Here is a 13,903-nt window from a genome sequence, read left to right on the forward strand (position 1 = left end):
TGTGTATAATTGGAGACCTTTTCTTTCTTTCTTTTTTTTTTTTTCCCTGTTTTTGACAGGGAAGCAGCCATAGGCTGTCTACATTTTCCTCTATTATTTGGTTCATCAATAGAATCTCTGGCAGGCAAGATGAAGGAATAAAAATGGGGTACTTAAGGCCCACAATTTTATTGTGAGCGGATAATGTGGCTCAATTCTGGGTTGCATGTAGACTTGTGAAATCCACTTCTGGGGAGTCAAGTGGGAGGCCGAATCCCCTCTCCTAGTGGAGGGGCCTATTTGGTTTAGCTCAAGAGGTATTTTCCTCTTAGGAACAAGCTCTTTATTGCTAAATAAAGATGTGTGTTACAGACGGTGCCTTTTTGTCCTTGGAAGCAGTAACTTATTCGATGTCAGCCTATTTCTCCTGTTCTTGCCCAGTTTTTTTTTTCTGGAATAATCTCTATGCAACAGAAGAGCAGAACTTCCAGTAATAGCCATATAGTTTTCTAATTTTCTTTTTCTTTCCTAATCAAATATGTAAAGAATTCAGATTATCTGATGAGTAAATAGGTACATGAGAACTATAAATTTTTATATATAAACAAAAGATATGGATATTTGACAAACCACAAAGGAAGTATGGTAGGGAATTGCTTTAAAGCTAGTTGCACCTAACTGCAAAAAACAGTGGGAGGTATGGGGCATTGTGTAGTTCTTATGCTCTCTTTCTAAACAGCTTTATTGTGCTATAATTCATATATAATACAATTTACTTATTTAAAGTGTACAATCCAAAAAAAATAGAGTGTACAGCCCAGTGGTTATGGTATATTCACAGCATTGTGAAACCATCATTATAATCAATTTTAGAATATTTTATCATCTCTAAGAGAAATCCCATGTGCAATAGCAGTCACTCCCTACTTCTTCCCATCTCTGAAAGCCCTAGGCAAACATTAATCCACTTTCTGTCTCTATGTATTTGCCCCTTCTGGACATTTCATATAAATGGAATCATACAATATGTGGCTTTCTGTGTCTGGCTTCTATTATTTAGCATAATGTTTTCAAGATTCTTCCCTGTCCTAACATAAATCATAACTTCATTCCTTTTTATGGGTGAATAACTTTTAATTGTACGAATATACCACAATTCATCCATTCATCAGTTGATGGACATTTGAGTTTCCACCTTTTGACTGTTATGAATAATGCTACTATGAACATTTATGTACAAGTTCTTATGTGAACATGTTTCCATTTCTCTAGGATTTATACCCCAGAGTGCAATTCCTAGGTCATTTTGAAACTCTCTTTAACCAGACTGTTCTCCAAAGAGGCTATACAATGTTACATTTCTACCATCATAGTGGGTATGAGGTGGTATCTCGTTGTGGTTTTGGTTTGCATTAATGTCATGGCTAATGAAGTTAAGCATCTTTTTAGTTGCTTATTGGTCATTTATATATCTGTTTGAGAAATATCTATTCTTACCTTTGCCCATTTTTAAGTTTGATTGTCTCCTTGCTACTGAGTTTTAAGAGTCCTTTAAATATTCTAGATACAAGTCTCTTATATATATGATTTGCATATCAAATTTCCCATTCTATGGGTTATGGGTTGTCTTTCCATTTTCTTCATTACAGTCTTTAACCCACGAAAATTTTTAATTTTCATAAAGTCCAATTTACCTATGCTTAGTTGTTTGTGCATCTAGGATGTATCTAAGAAACCAGTGCCAAATCCAAAGGCATGAGGATAAGCACCTATGTTTCTTTTAAGAGTCTGCAGTTTTAACTCTTACATTTAAGCCTTTGATTCATTTTGAGTTAATTTTTGTATATGGTGTGAGATAAGGGTCCAATCTCGTTCTTTTGCATGTGGCTATCCAGTTGTCCCAGTGCCATTTGTTGAAAAGACTGTTCTTTTCCTTTTGTATGGTCCTGGCACTCTTGTCAAAAATCAATTGACCATAGGTATATGGGTTTATTTATGGGCTCTTGATTCTATTCCATTGATCTATGTGCCTATCTTTATGTCAGTACCATGCTATCTTGAAACCTGTAGTTTTGTAGTGCATTTTGAAACCAGGACTATGAGTCTTCCAACTTTTTTTTCTAAAACTGTCTTGGTTGATTCATCCAGGTGAGTCTTAGGATCAGTTTAATTTCTGCAAAGAACTCAGCTGAGCTTTTGATATTGTGTTAGGTCTTCTGATCCATGAAACTGGGATGTCTTTACATAGACCTTTAATTTCTTTCAACAACATTCTGTGGTTTTGCGAAACCATAATTTTAGCCCATGTTAAATTTATCCCTAAGATTTATTTATTTATTTATTTATTTATTTATTCATTCATTCATTCATTCATTCATTCATTCATTTATTTGAAGAGGGAAGGGCAGAAGGAAAGGGAGAGAGAGAATCTAAGCAAACTCTGCCCTGAGCTCAGAACCTGATGCGGGGCTTGATCTCATGTCCCTGGGATCATGACCTGAGCTGAAACCAAGAGTCAGATAGATGCTCAACCGACTGAGCCAGCCAGGAGCCCCAGTATTTTATTATTTTTAATCCTATTGTAAATGGAATTGTTTTCTCAATTTCATTTTCAAATTCTTTATTGTAATTGTATAGAAATAGGACTGATTTTTGTATATTGATTTTTTTTTTTTACCTTGCTTGAATTTATTAATTAGTTCTGGAAGATTTTTAGTGACTTAGGATCTTAGGATTTTCTTACATACAAGATTGTTGTCTGCAAATTGTCATAGCTTTGCTACTTCTTTTCAATCTGGGTATTCTTGCCTGATTTCCCTAGGCAGAACATCCCGTACGATGTTGGATGTGAGCTCAGACATCCTTGTCTTTTTCTTGATCTTTCATTGTCATTCATTATTAAGTATGATGATTGTGGGATTTTTTTTTTTTTTTGTAGATGTCCTTCTCTCAATAGAAGGAAGTTCCCTTCCATTCGTACTTTGTTGAATGTTTTTATTATGAAAAGGTGCTGGACTGGATTTTGCCATATACTTTTTCTGTGTCTATTGAGATGATTTTGTGGGTTTGTCTTTTATTCTCTTGATATGGTATGTTACATTGATTTTTGGATGTTAATGCTACCTCCCATTCCTGAGCTTAGTGTCACTTGGTCATGATTTGTATTCCTTTATGTATATTGCTAGATTCAGTCTGCTAGTATTTTATTGAGCATTTTTGCATTTAATTCATAAGAGATATTAGTCTGTAGTTTTCTTGTGATATCTTTGTCTAATTTTGAACTAGGAATCTTTCCATTTAATCTAAGTTATTTAATTTTTTGGTATATAGTTGTTTATGATATTCTTAGATAAACCTTTTTTTAAAAGAATTTATTTGAGAGAGAGAGAGTGCATGAGTGAGCTTGCATGGGGGGCTTAGAGGATGAGGGAGAGGATCCTCAAGCAGATTCCCTGCTGAGCTTGGAGCCAGTGAGGGGCTCCATCCCAGGACCCTGAGATCACAAGCTGAGCTGAAACTCAGAATCAGATGCTCAACAGACTGAGCCACCCAGGCACCCCGTTACATAAACTTTTTTATTTCTGTAACATCAGTAGAAATTTCTTTTCTTTCATTCTTAATTTTAGTAGTTTGAGTTATTTTCTTTTGGTCAGTTTGTAGGTTTGTCAGTTGTTGATCTTTTTAATCTTTTCAAAGTACACACTTCTGGTTTGGCTGATTTCTCTATTTTTACTATTCTTCACTCCATTAGCTTACATCCTATTTTCTTTAAATCATTTCTTTCTGGTTCCTTTATGTTTAGTTTTCCCTTTTTCCAGTGTCTGAGATTGGAAGGTTTTACCTTTGAGTGGTTCATTTGGTGGCTTCTTTTCATATTTTGACATTGACTTTTTAAACTACGTAATAACATTTTCCTTGAAGGAAAACAAAATATTATAGACATATCATCTTCTGCTATACCTCCACTTTTTTTCATGTCCACCTGCTCCTTCTAACCCTATTCCATGAAAATGTTTACATCCATTTACATATGTGTTATTGTCTGTACATGTATTTGGGTGTGTATTTGTTTATGTAAATATTATTATTCTGTCAATGTTTTTCAGCAAGTTGGTTCTACTTCTCAATATTGTGACTAAGGTCCATATTATATCTGATCAAACAAGTTTACTTTTGCTTGCATATGTTTTATATGTAAGTTGGCTATTTGCATGTCATCTGTAAATTACCTATTTTTTCCTTTAACCTATTATTGGTTTATTTTATTTTATAGATGTTAGTTATATGATTACTAGTCTTTTTTCTGTTACACAAGATGCAAATATTTCTTCTGTTGAATTACTTGTTTTTAATTTATTTGTGGTGTTCTCACTCTTGGAGAAGATTTTAGTTTGGATGTTGCCAGATTTGTTAGCTTTTTCCTTCATGAGTTTTTTCTTTGTGTTTGCGTTTAAAAGGCCTATCATATCCTAAAGGATTAAGTATTCTTCAATAATTACTTTAAATATTTTATAATTTTCTCCATATTTATGTAGTTTATCTGAAACTAGTTTTTGTGAATTCTGTAAAGTGAAACTCTAGCTTTACCCTTATATAAATAGCCAATTACTTTCATAATTATATTGAATATTTCTCTTTCTCTCAACTGTTTGAAATGTTAAATCTTATAGTATTAAAGGCGTTTGAATATATTTTATTTTATATTTTTAAAAGATTTTATTTATTTATTTGTCAGAGAGTGAGAGAGTAGGAGAGAGAGGCAGGCAGAGGGAGACGCAGGCTCCCCACGGAGCAGGGAGCCCGACGCGGGACTCGATCCCAGGACCCCGGGGTCATGACCTGAGCCGAAGGCAGACGCTTAACCGACTGAGCCACCCAGGCGCCCCTGAATATATATTTTAAATATATATTCTCATATATCCATGGGTTGGGTTTTGGGCTCTTTACTTAGTTATTTTGAATTTATAACAAAAATGGCCATATTCATATTACAATAGTTATATACTAGGTCTTGATATTTGGCAGGAAAACATTATCCTTCTGATTCTTTTTTCTTTTTAAATTCTTTGACTATTCTTACAAATTTTGTTTTCCATATGAATTTTAGAATAGACATGTGAGATTATACCTGAAAAATCCTATTGAGATAATTGTAATTTGCGTGAATTTAAAGATTAATTTGTACACACTTGACAACTGTACACTGTTGAGTCTTCCCACCCAGGAAGTGACATATTTCAATATTCAAGTTTTGTTTTACATCATTTCTATTTTTTTATTCCTAAATATTTTATAATTTTTGTTTTTATATGAATGGGTTCCTTTTTCCTACTACATTTTGTAATTTTAATCAGTGTGTAGGTACTTGATTTTTGCATACTGATCTTGATACTACTGCCTCTTTGCTTAGTTATCTAATTTTTAAAATAATTTACCAATTTAACTGATATTTATAAATAGACAATCATCATCTGTCAGGAATGATAGTTTTGTCTCTTCTAATTTTGTTTTATATCTTCTTTCCTTGTAGTACAGTTTCTAACAGTATCTATAATAGCAGAGAAGGTCTTATGCCTGATTTTAAAGCAAATGCTTCAGTGGTTTACCCTTATATGGTATTTGTTATAGATTTCTGATGGATATTCTCTGTCAGATTAAAAATTTATATACACAACATAATATGGTTATGTTCACAGGATATAGCTCAAAATGTTAAGTATGATCTTTTTCCTAAGAAGTGGGATTTTAGTGATTTTTAGTCCCCCCCTCCTTGCAGTTTATTTTTATTTATTTATTTAAAAAAATTTTTTAAAGAGATTTTATATACTTACTTGACAGAACAAGCAGAGGAAGAGGCAGAGGGAGAAGCAGGCTCCCCGCCGAGCAGAGAGCCCGATGTGGGATTCAATTTCAGGACCTGGGATCATGACCTGAGCTGAAGGCAGACACTTAACTGACTGAGCCACCCAGGCACCCCCAACATTGCAATTTATAGAGGTTTTAATACTTTTGCAAAGTAAAATGCTTTTTGGGGGGGAAAAGTAACATGTAAAATATACATTACTCATCCCAGGCTAACAGAAGAGGACCAAATTCTCAATGATATAGTCAATCTTTTTTTTTTTTTTTTAAGATTTATTTATTTATTTTAGAGAGAGAGCAAGAGAGTGCGAGGACGGGGGAAGAACAGAGGAAGGGGAAGAGAGAATTCTCAAGCAGACTCCCTGCTGAGCATGAAACTTAATGCGGGGCTCTGTCCCATGACCCTGAGATCATGACCTGAGCCAAAATCAAGAGTGGAACGCTTAACTGATGAGCCACCCAGGTGCCCCGGTATAGTCAATCTTCAACTATCTGTTTTATAATAAGGTTTCCCAAAGTTTGTTTCTTAAGATGTTATTTATTATTCCTTGTAGAAAGTTTTTGTGGACCATTAAATTTGGAAAATGCGTAAGTCAAAGTTAACTATGACTTTTTTTAATGTAAGATTTCTTGGAACCTCTAATACACATATATGAAGAGTGAAGCTCCAACAGGGAAGGTAGAATCTAGCATATCTTCCAGGAGCATCTTGTAAGCAGTGTGTCAGTGAACTCTATTGTTCAGTGGACTTTTTTTTTTTTTAAAGATTTTATTTATTTATTTGACAGAGAGAGATATAGCAAGAGAAGGAACACAAGCAGGGGGAGTGGGAGAGGGAGAAGCAGGCTCCCCGCAGAGCAGGGAGCCCTATGTGGGGCTCGATCCCAGGACCCTGGGATCATGACCTGAGCCGAAGGCAGACGCTAAATGACTGAGCCACCCAGGCGCCCCAGTTCAGTGGACTTTTGTCATTGCTGCTATTGCAGTCAGGGTTATATGTGCCCGGTCAGGCACAGTTTCCTTCAGAAGCATTGGGTCAGACTAACTTGTATCAGTAGCTCTCTCTGGAGAGCTTTATACTTATTTGTCTTAGAAAGCAAACCAGTTAAGCCAAAAAATCAGTCAACTCTCTTCTGCTCTCTTGAGTACTGGACTAGGTGGTATGCACAGGGGAGGATGGACTGGAGTTCACAGTGCGGCCTTCAAGGGGTTTCCAGTCTAATAAGATCTGTATCATGTGTCTTCCTTTTGACCCAAGGGAATAATAAAACCACTGATACCAGTCTTTTTTTATCAACTGAGGACACAAACACAGATGGGTTGGTGATGAGTCCAAGGTCATGCAAAGTGGAATACCAGTTGGGAACAGAACAGATTCATTTGACTACATTTACAGCACCTTACTTAATTGACCTGACTTCCTCTCCTACATAGTCGATATAACAGATTAATTGTTGGGGTGTGAAAAGTTAGTGAGTGGGAGCTAAGCATTTTGGAATATCAAAATAATTTAATTGGATCCCAAATGTATTAAGATATGTGGGAGTCCAAATTATATCCCAAATACCACGTTTGCATAAAGCCAATTTAAAAATAATTTAAATTAACAAAACAGAATGATTGTCTCATGCTAATACAAAGAATGCAAAAAATTACAATGAATGTACTGAAAAAATTTTATTCACCTCCTGTCATATTATTAAACTTGTATTTCAACAAGGAACCTTGAAGTTAAAATCAACTTGAAGTATGAAAAAATGAGTTATCTATATCTACTTTGAAATAAATATATTGTAAGTATTTCTGGACAGAGAATAAATGTGTTGATTTTGTTCATTTTGATGACCAATATACTTTTGAAGTACTTTTTTTCCCAAGCAATAGGTATGTACACACAGAATTCTGTAGGGACCATCTGTCTACAGAATTGTGGGTTGGCATCTTCTGCTTATTAAACTTAAATGCAAAAAGAAAATGTCCAGTTTTCTTTTTATTTTCTCTCTCCCCTTTTCTGCTTCTCTCCCAACTTTTAAAGCTCTCTGGTGCCTTCTAGGAGCTCGGTGAGCCATTCTTTTGCTCTGACTAAACAAAGCTCCTAACTTCCACCCTCTTCTCTTGTTTGATCCATTGGCGCTGTGACCCGATATGACTTTTTACTCCTTCCTCGGGAGGCAGCTGGGACTAGGAGTATAACGTTGAGCACATTGCTATGCATGCTGCACTGCAGATTCCCCATAGTCATAACTAACTTTGGGGACCATAGTAAACGAATGACGCATGGAACTGAAGGCAGCATATGATTGCGATCTTTATCTGGGAGGAAAAGGGGAGAATCAGGGCGGAGCAAAATGATGTGTTGGTTTCTCTCATGATTCCTAGCTGTCTTACTTGAGCAGTCAGATAGGGTTTTCTTTTAGTACAGGATTTCGAGGCTTAGTTGCTCTAGAATTCTCTAGTTGAGAGATTAATCTACTTCTGGGAAGATGAAAGTATCCAGGTGTACCTATCCAATTCTTGAGGCTGGGATGGACTCGCCTGTCCCTTCTTTAACCATTGAATGCCAGCCAGGGACTCAGGCTTTGCGCTTCAAAAAGAAAGCCTATTGCAGAGATTGGAGAGAGAGAGATTTAAAACAATGACCAACTTCTTCCCATGATTTTTTTTGGCAAATGTTAAGATTAATGAGTGAACCAGCAAATGGATTAGAATGACATTTTGTGACCCTTAGCTCCTGAAAGCGCAGGATATTGGATGTACTCGCCTCTGAACAACTTCAGCTCTTGATTAAGGAGTCAGGCAAAGTACCTTCCTTTTTTGCTTAGTTCCTTTTCCCTTTTCCCTCAGTGAGTCTGAAGAATGATTTGCTTGGCTTAAATAAAAGCAGTATTACTTATATTTGTTTATGTTAACTGTCTGACTTTTATGCCCAATGAACTTACAACACTATAATAATTATTCATCTCATTAAGTATGAATTGGAATAGCTTTCTTATAAATTACATGTGATAATGGTGCTGAGTTTTATTTAAATGAAGTTAATGGTGTTCCTCATCAATGTAATTATTTGACTTTAAGTTTTAAAATTTTAGGAAAATTTCTGAAGTTGGTATAATAAAATTGTTGCATGCTGAATACAATTATGACTAAACTATGAATTCATTTATTCATCCATTCATTTATTCATGCATCCAATTAACATGTATTCAATGACTAATACTGTATTAGGAGTATAAAAGCCAAGGCTCCCCCTTCTAGGAATTCACCATTTAGGATGGCAGACAAGTGAGCAGACAGTTGTAACACGATGTGACAGGTTAGTAGATAAGGATATATGAGGGGCCCCTCACCCACACTGAGGGGCAAGACTGGGGGAGATCAGGGAGACTTCCTGAAGTAGATTATACTGGTGCTGAATCTTAGGTAACATGTACCATTTAACCAGGTAGAGACATGGGGAAAAGCAAGGTGCAAGCAAGGGAATAGCAGCATTAGGGGCATAGAAGCAGGAAAGGACATGATATATTTAGAGAACTCCAAATATTAGTGTGACTATACACTAATGTGTGGAGGACGTGTTTAGTGTGATTGCAGTCTAGTGTGTGGTGGAGGGAATGGAGGAGATGATGTCAGAGAGAGGCAAAAGCCAGATTGTAGGGGACTTTGGCTATCTCTTCCTTAGAGGGGAAGAACAGCCCATATATCATGTATTTCAGTCTCTTGACCAGATTAGGTAATGCTTTCCCATTGCAGTAAACATTTACCATGCTCCCACTGTATGTCTGGAATTTGTATTCTGCCCTGTGATGACTACATCTGCTTCACAGCTGAAATTATTACCTGAGCTTAGAAAATTTAGGAAAGTCTAACTGGTGAAGTATAAAACCTCCTTTTCCTAATTACATGTTGTATATTTTTAAGCAAAATCTATTGATGAATCAATTGAAATACACCTGGGGTCTTTACTGAAATTGATCAGTGTCTTTCTAATAAAGCATCTTTGGAGGGTTGAGTTCCTGTAGTTCTGCTTTTTAGTTAATTGACCAAAACATAGATTCTCCAAAATGCAGGAGGAAAGATGGAAGACCTTAAATCACAATGGTATTCAAGTTATGGAGTCTTTGAGATAGATGGAGATGTTCATAAATTAGGAAAAAAATAACCTTTCAGTATTGCCATGTGATGGGGTGGAGGCAATAACTTGACTGATAGGTTCCATGCACTTCCTCCTGCTACCACAATTCTTTTCATTTTGACTTGATGGTAATCATGTCCCTGGACTCCATGGGGGTGATTTGCTAGCCTAGAGGATTAGGGAAATCTCATCCTAGCTGGGAACCTCTCCAGTATAAGTTCTGTAATATTCTTCTGCAATTATTTATGGAGAATCTACAACAGATGCTTTACACATGTTATTTCTAAACTTCGTGTCATTGAAGGGACCCCGATTTGCAGGTTAGAAAACCATGGGCTTGAGAAGCTAACTGATGGTGTGTTGTATGTTGAAACCAGTGCCATTCCTCCTGTGTCTTGTGCCCTCTCACAAGGAATGCTAATTCTGTGCAGGTCAGGCTCCTCTTTCTCTACTAAAGGATTTTTCTCCTTTAACTATTTAAAAAATTGAGATATAATTCACATACCATAAAAGTTCTCCTTTTAAAGTGTATAATTCAGTGGTTTTTAGTATCTTTGTAAGGTTGTGCAGCTAATACTGTTATCTAACTTGACAACATTTTAATTGTCCCCCAAAAGAAATCTTGTACCCACGAGCAGTCATTCTACACCTCCCGCCTCCATCCTCCAGCCCCTGGCTGCCATTGATTTGCTTTCTGTTTCTATGGATTTGCGTATTAATGGGCATTTATCTAGATTGAATGATACAATAGATAGCTTTTTGTGTCTGACTTCTTTTATTTAGCATAGTGTTTTCAAAGTTCATCCATGTGGTAGTCTGTATGAACACTCCGTTCCTTTTCATGACTAAATAATAATCCCTGGTATGAATATACCACACTTTTGTTCTTGATTTGTTAGTTGATGGATGTTTGAGTTGTTTCCACTTTTTGTCTGTTTTGAATCAGGCTGCTATGTCTTCATGGTTTTAGGCTGCACTGGGTGATGGTGTGTTTCCTAGGACATATCACATTATAATTATATTGTATTATTTTTATATTGTCTCTTTCCCCTGCCATTCTGTAAACTCTTAAGTGCACAAAGCATATTTGTCTTGTTAGCCATTATATCAAGCATAGCACACCCATGTAAGAAACATGTGAGTGAATAAATTAAAGAAGGCAGCTCTGTAGCTCTAGGTGGAACTTTGAGCTGCTCATCTAGCCTGCCTTCTGTCACTTCACCGAAGGCCTGTGTCCCTCACTCTGTTTAGTGTGTGTATCAGAGGCTGAGGATCCTGCTCTAGATTTTTCCTGACATTTTCGATCGTTGGGAGAGGGGAAGTTACATTGATATAGCAGCCTTATAATTTGTTTGGTTGAGTTGAGTGTTACCACCTATCAGCAAAAGTCAGAGGAAAGCCAGATTTGTTCTGACAGTTTGTGCTGGGAGATTTGGGACATTTATTAGTAAGGGAAGTAGACCATGATCCCAAGTTTGCCTGTTGTCTTGCCAATTAAAACTGCCTGCCTGAGCATGTGTCATGGCCCCACCATGGGATTCTTCCCACCAGGGACACTGGGAAAGCCCATCAGTATTAAATTTATTGTTTCCTTTGCTTTTATCCCTCTTTGCCTAACTCTTCCTTGATCATTTCAGAACTCATTCCAGCAGATCTTCTGTGGCTAGTGGAAAATGTTGCCTACCTCCCAATTCTCCTTTTCAAAGGTAATAGAATTTAATCAGGGCAAAATCCTCTCATTTATGTCTTGCTTCTGATAAATCCCTGGTTGTTGGGGCCTTCCTTTCCCGTGGGACATTTTGCTCAGGTACTTAGACCTATTCCTCAGTCTTGAACCCGCCAAGGGATCCCGAGGAACGCCAGGCACTGGTGTGGGGGGTGGCTGTAGTGGCAAGTGCTCTGACAGTCTCTGCTTCCCCCCTCCCTCCTGCATCTGCCTGCTCCTTAGCCTAGTGAGAATGACAGGAAGGGAGAAGGAGGCTGCCAGGTTTCCTGTATGTGTGTCTGTGGGAGGGAGACAAAGAGGGCTGGCAGCCATGAACTAAGTGGGCTCCATTCCATCTATCTTTTCTGATTAAAGTGAAGCAGATTCAGGCTGCTGCTTGTGAGCTGTGATGGGAGCCATCGCTCAGAGACAATTCCTGGAATGAATGTTCTAGACATTGCACCCATTTCTACCCTGGAGCAGCTCACAGGCTGAGGGGGTTGAGAAGTCTAAAGCTGTCGGTAGTGTATGCTTGGTATTTGGATGAAAATCTCCATGTGCTATTATATAAACTTCAGAGAAAATACTGTGAAAATATAAATAAAGATGTCCTTAAAAGTATGTGTTTTTGGTGTAGCATCTCGTGGCTTCAGTTTGTATGCTGTTTTATTGCTGTTGATCTCTCCCATTTGGGTTAAGATGGGTTTGGCTTCCAAGTAGTTGTCATTAAAAGGCTAAGGTTTAGAGACCCAATGTATCTATTGTTTCATCAAGATCCCATGAATACGTTGTTTTATTTCAACGTTTGTGCCTGATTATCACAACAGATTCCAGACCCTTCTGGATGGTTCTATAAACATTTATCCATTTTTGCATGAATTCATAATTTCCCAGACCAATCTAGGGGAGGACAGTCAAAAATTGGGTAGCAATCACATGACAGTAAAATCCCCTCTTGGGGCTGAGCCTCCTTGGTGGTGTCAAGGATGTAAGGCCCCTCTCTCCTTCCTCCCAAGCAGTATCCTGGCATAGCTCATCAGGTCTTCTTGGAGAAAATAAAATTCTGCTGTAAGCTCTGGGGTTGATCTCTACTCTGGCCATAGAAGGTTAACAGCTGACACCTTCCTGCAGCTCATTTCATAAGGATGTTGCTTCCATGCATGGGAGAACCATTGCTCTTCCGCTTGCTGTGGGTGATGGACCTTCTGTGCTCCTGGTCTCTGTTATTGCTTTCCTGGTCACTTTAGGAACTGCTGAAGTCACAAAGGATGCACCAGTAATATTTTTCTGCTTTCCTTTTCTTCTCCCTTACTCAGAGGGCCTCTATTGTCATGACTTCTTTATTTATTTTTTTTAATTAAACAGGTTAGCTTCCCACTTTTGGGGGAAACTTGAAATAAATTCTCTTGGGATGTCTCAGAGGGTATTTTGGAGGCATTCTGTATAGCACCTCAAAGTGATCTTCATTAGTAATTGGGGCCCCAGTGTAGGTACCAGGCACTTCAACTCCTTCATATCAGCGTAAATCCCCTCATCTTTTAAAAACATCTTAATTTCTCATTAGACACAGCAGATGCTCTAGTACTATTCTTCCGGGGGGGTGGGGTGGGGGGGAGAGTCCCAGGTGCTGATAAATGGGATTTGTTGTGGCTTTACTCAGGATAAAATACATCGTGCTGTGGTAGCAAGCAACCCTAAAATCTCAGTGGCTTAAAACATCTTTTTGCTCATACTACATGTCTAAAGATAAGTAGTATCATTGTAGTTATTTAGAGGCTCAAACTGATAGAGACTTCAGCATTAAGATGCCTGAATCTCCTGTAACATTTGGGGTTTGCAACAGTAGGGAAGAGAACAGGTAAATACAGCTCTTAGGCGCTTCCCCTGGGGAGTGATACATGTCACCTCTGTTCACTTCGGTTGGCCAAAGAAAGTCACTGAACGGGAATCTTGGTGAATTCTGGAGGTAAGGGGATGGGACTGAGCCAGCAAATGACTTGGGAAGAGGTTTGAGTGGGTTGGAAGGTATACCTGATAAGCCCAGTGCTCCCACAATTGATTTTCTGCTGATAGCATTTACCATTTCTTTCCAGGGAGCCTAAAGAAGATGAAATCAATTGGCACGGATTCTGTAACTAAATGATGCTCTCACAAGGGTCAAGCTATTTGGAACTTCACTCCTTACTAAGAGCGTGAAATGCCACAGGAGTGGCTGAAGCATTGGT

This window comes from Callorhinus ursinus, unplaced genomic scaffold (genome assembly GCF_003265705.2).
Source record: "Callorhinus ursinus isolate GAN/ISIS: 27379988/994484 unplaced genomic scaffold, GSC_fseal_2.0 scaffold42, whole genome shotgun sequence".
Classification (NCBI taxonomy): domain Eukaryota; kingdom Metazoa; phylum Chordata; class Mammalia; order Carnivora; family Otariidae; genus Callorhinus; species Callorhinus ursinus.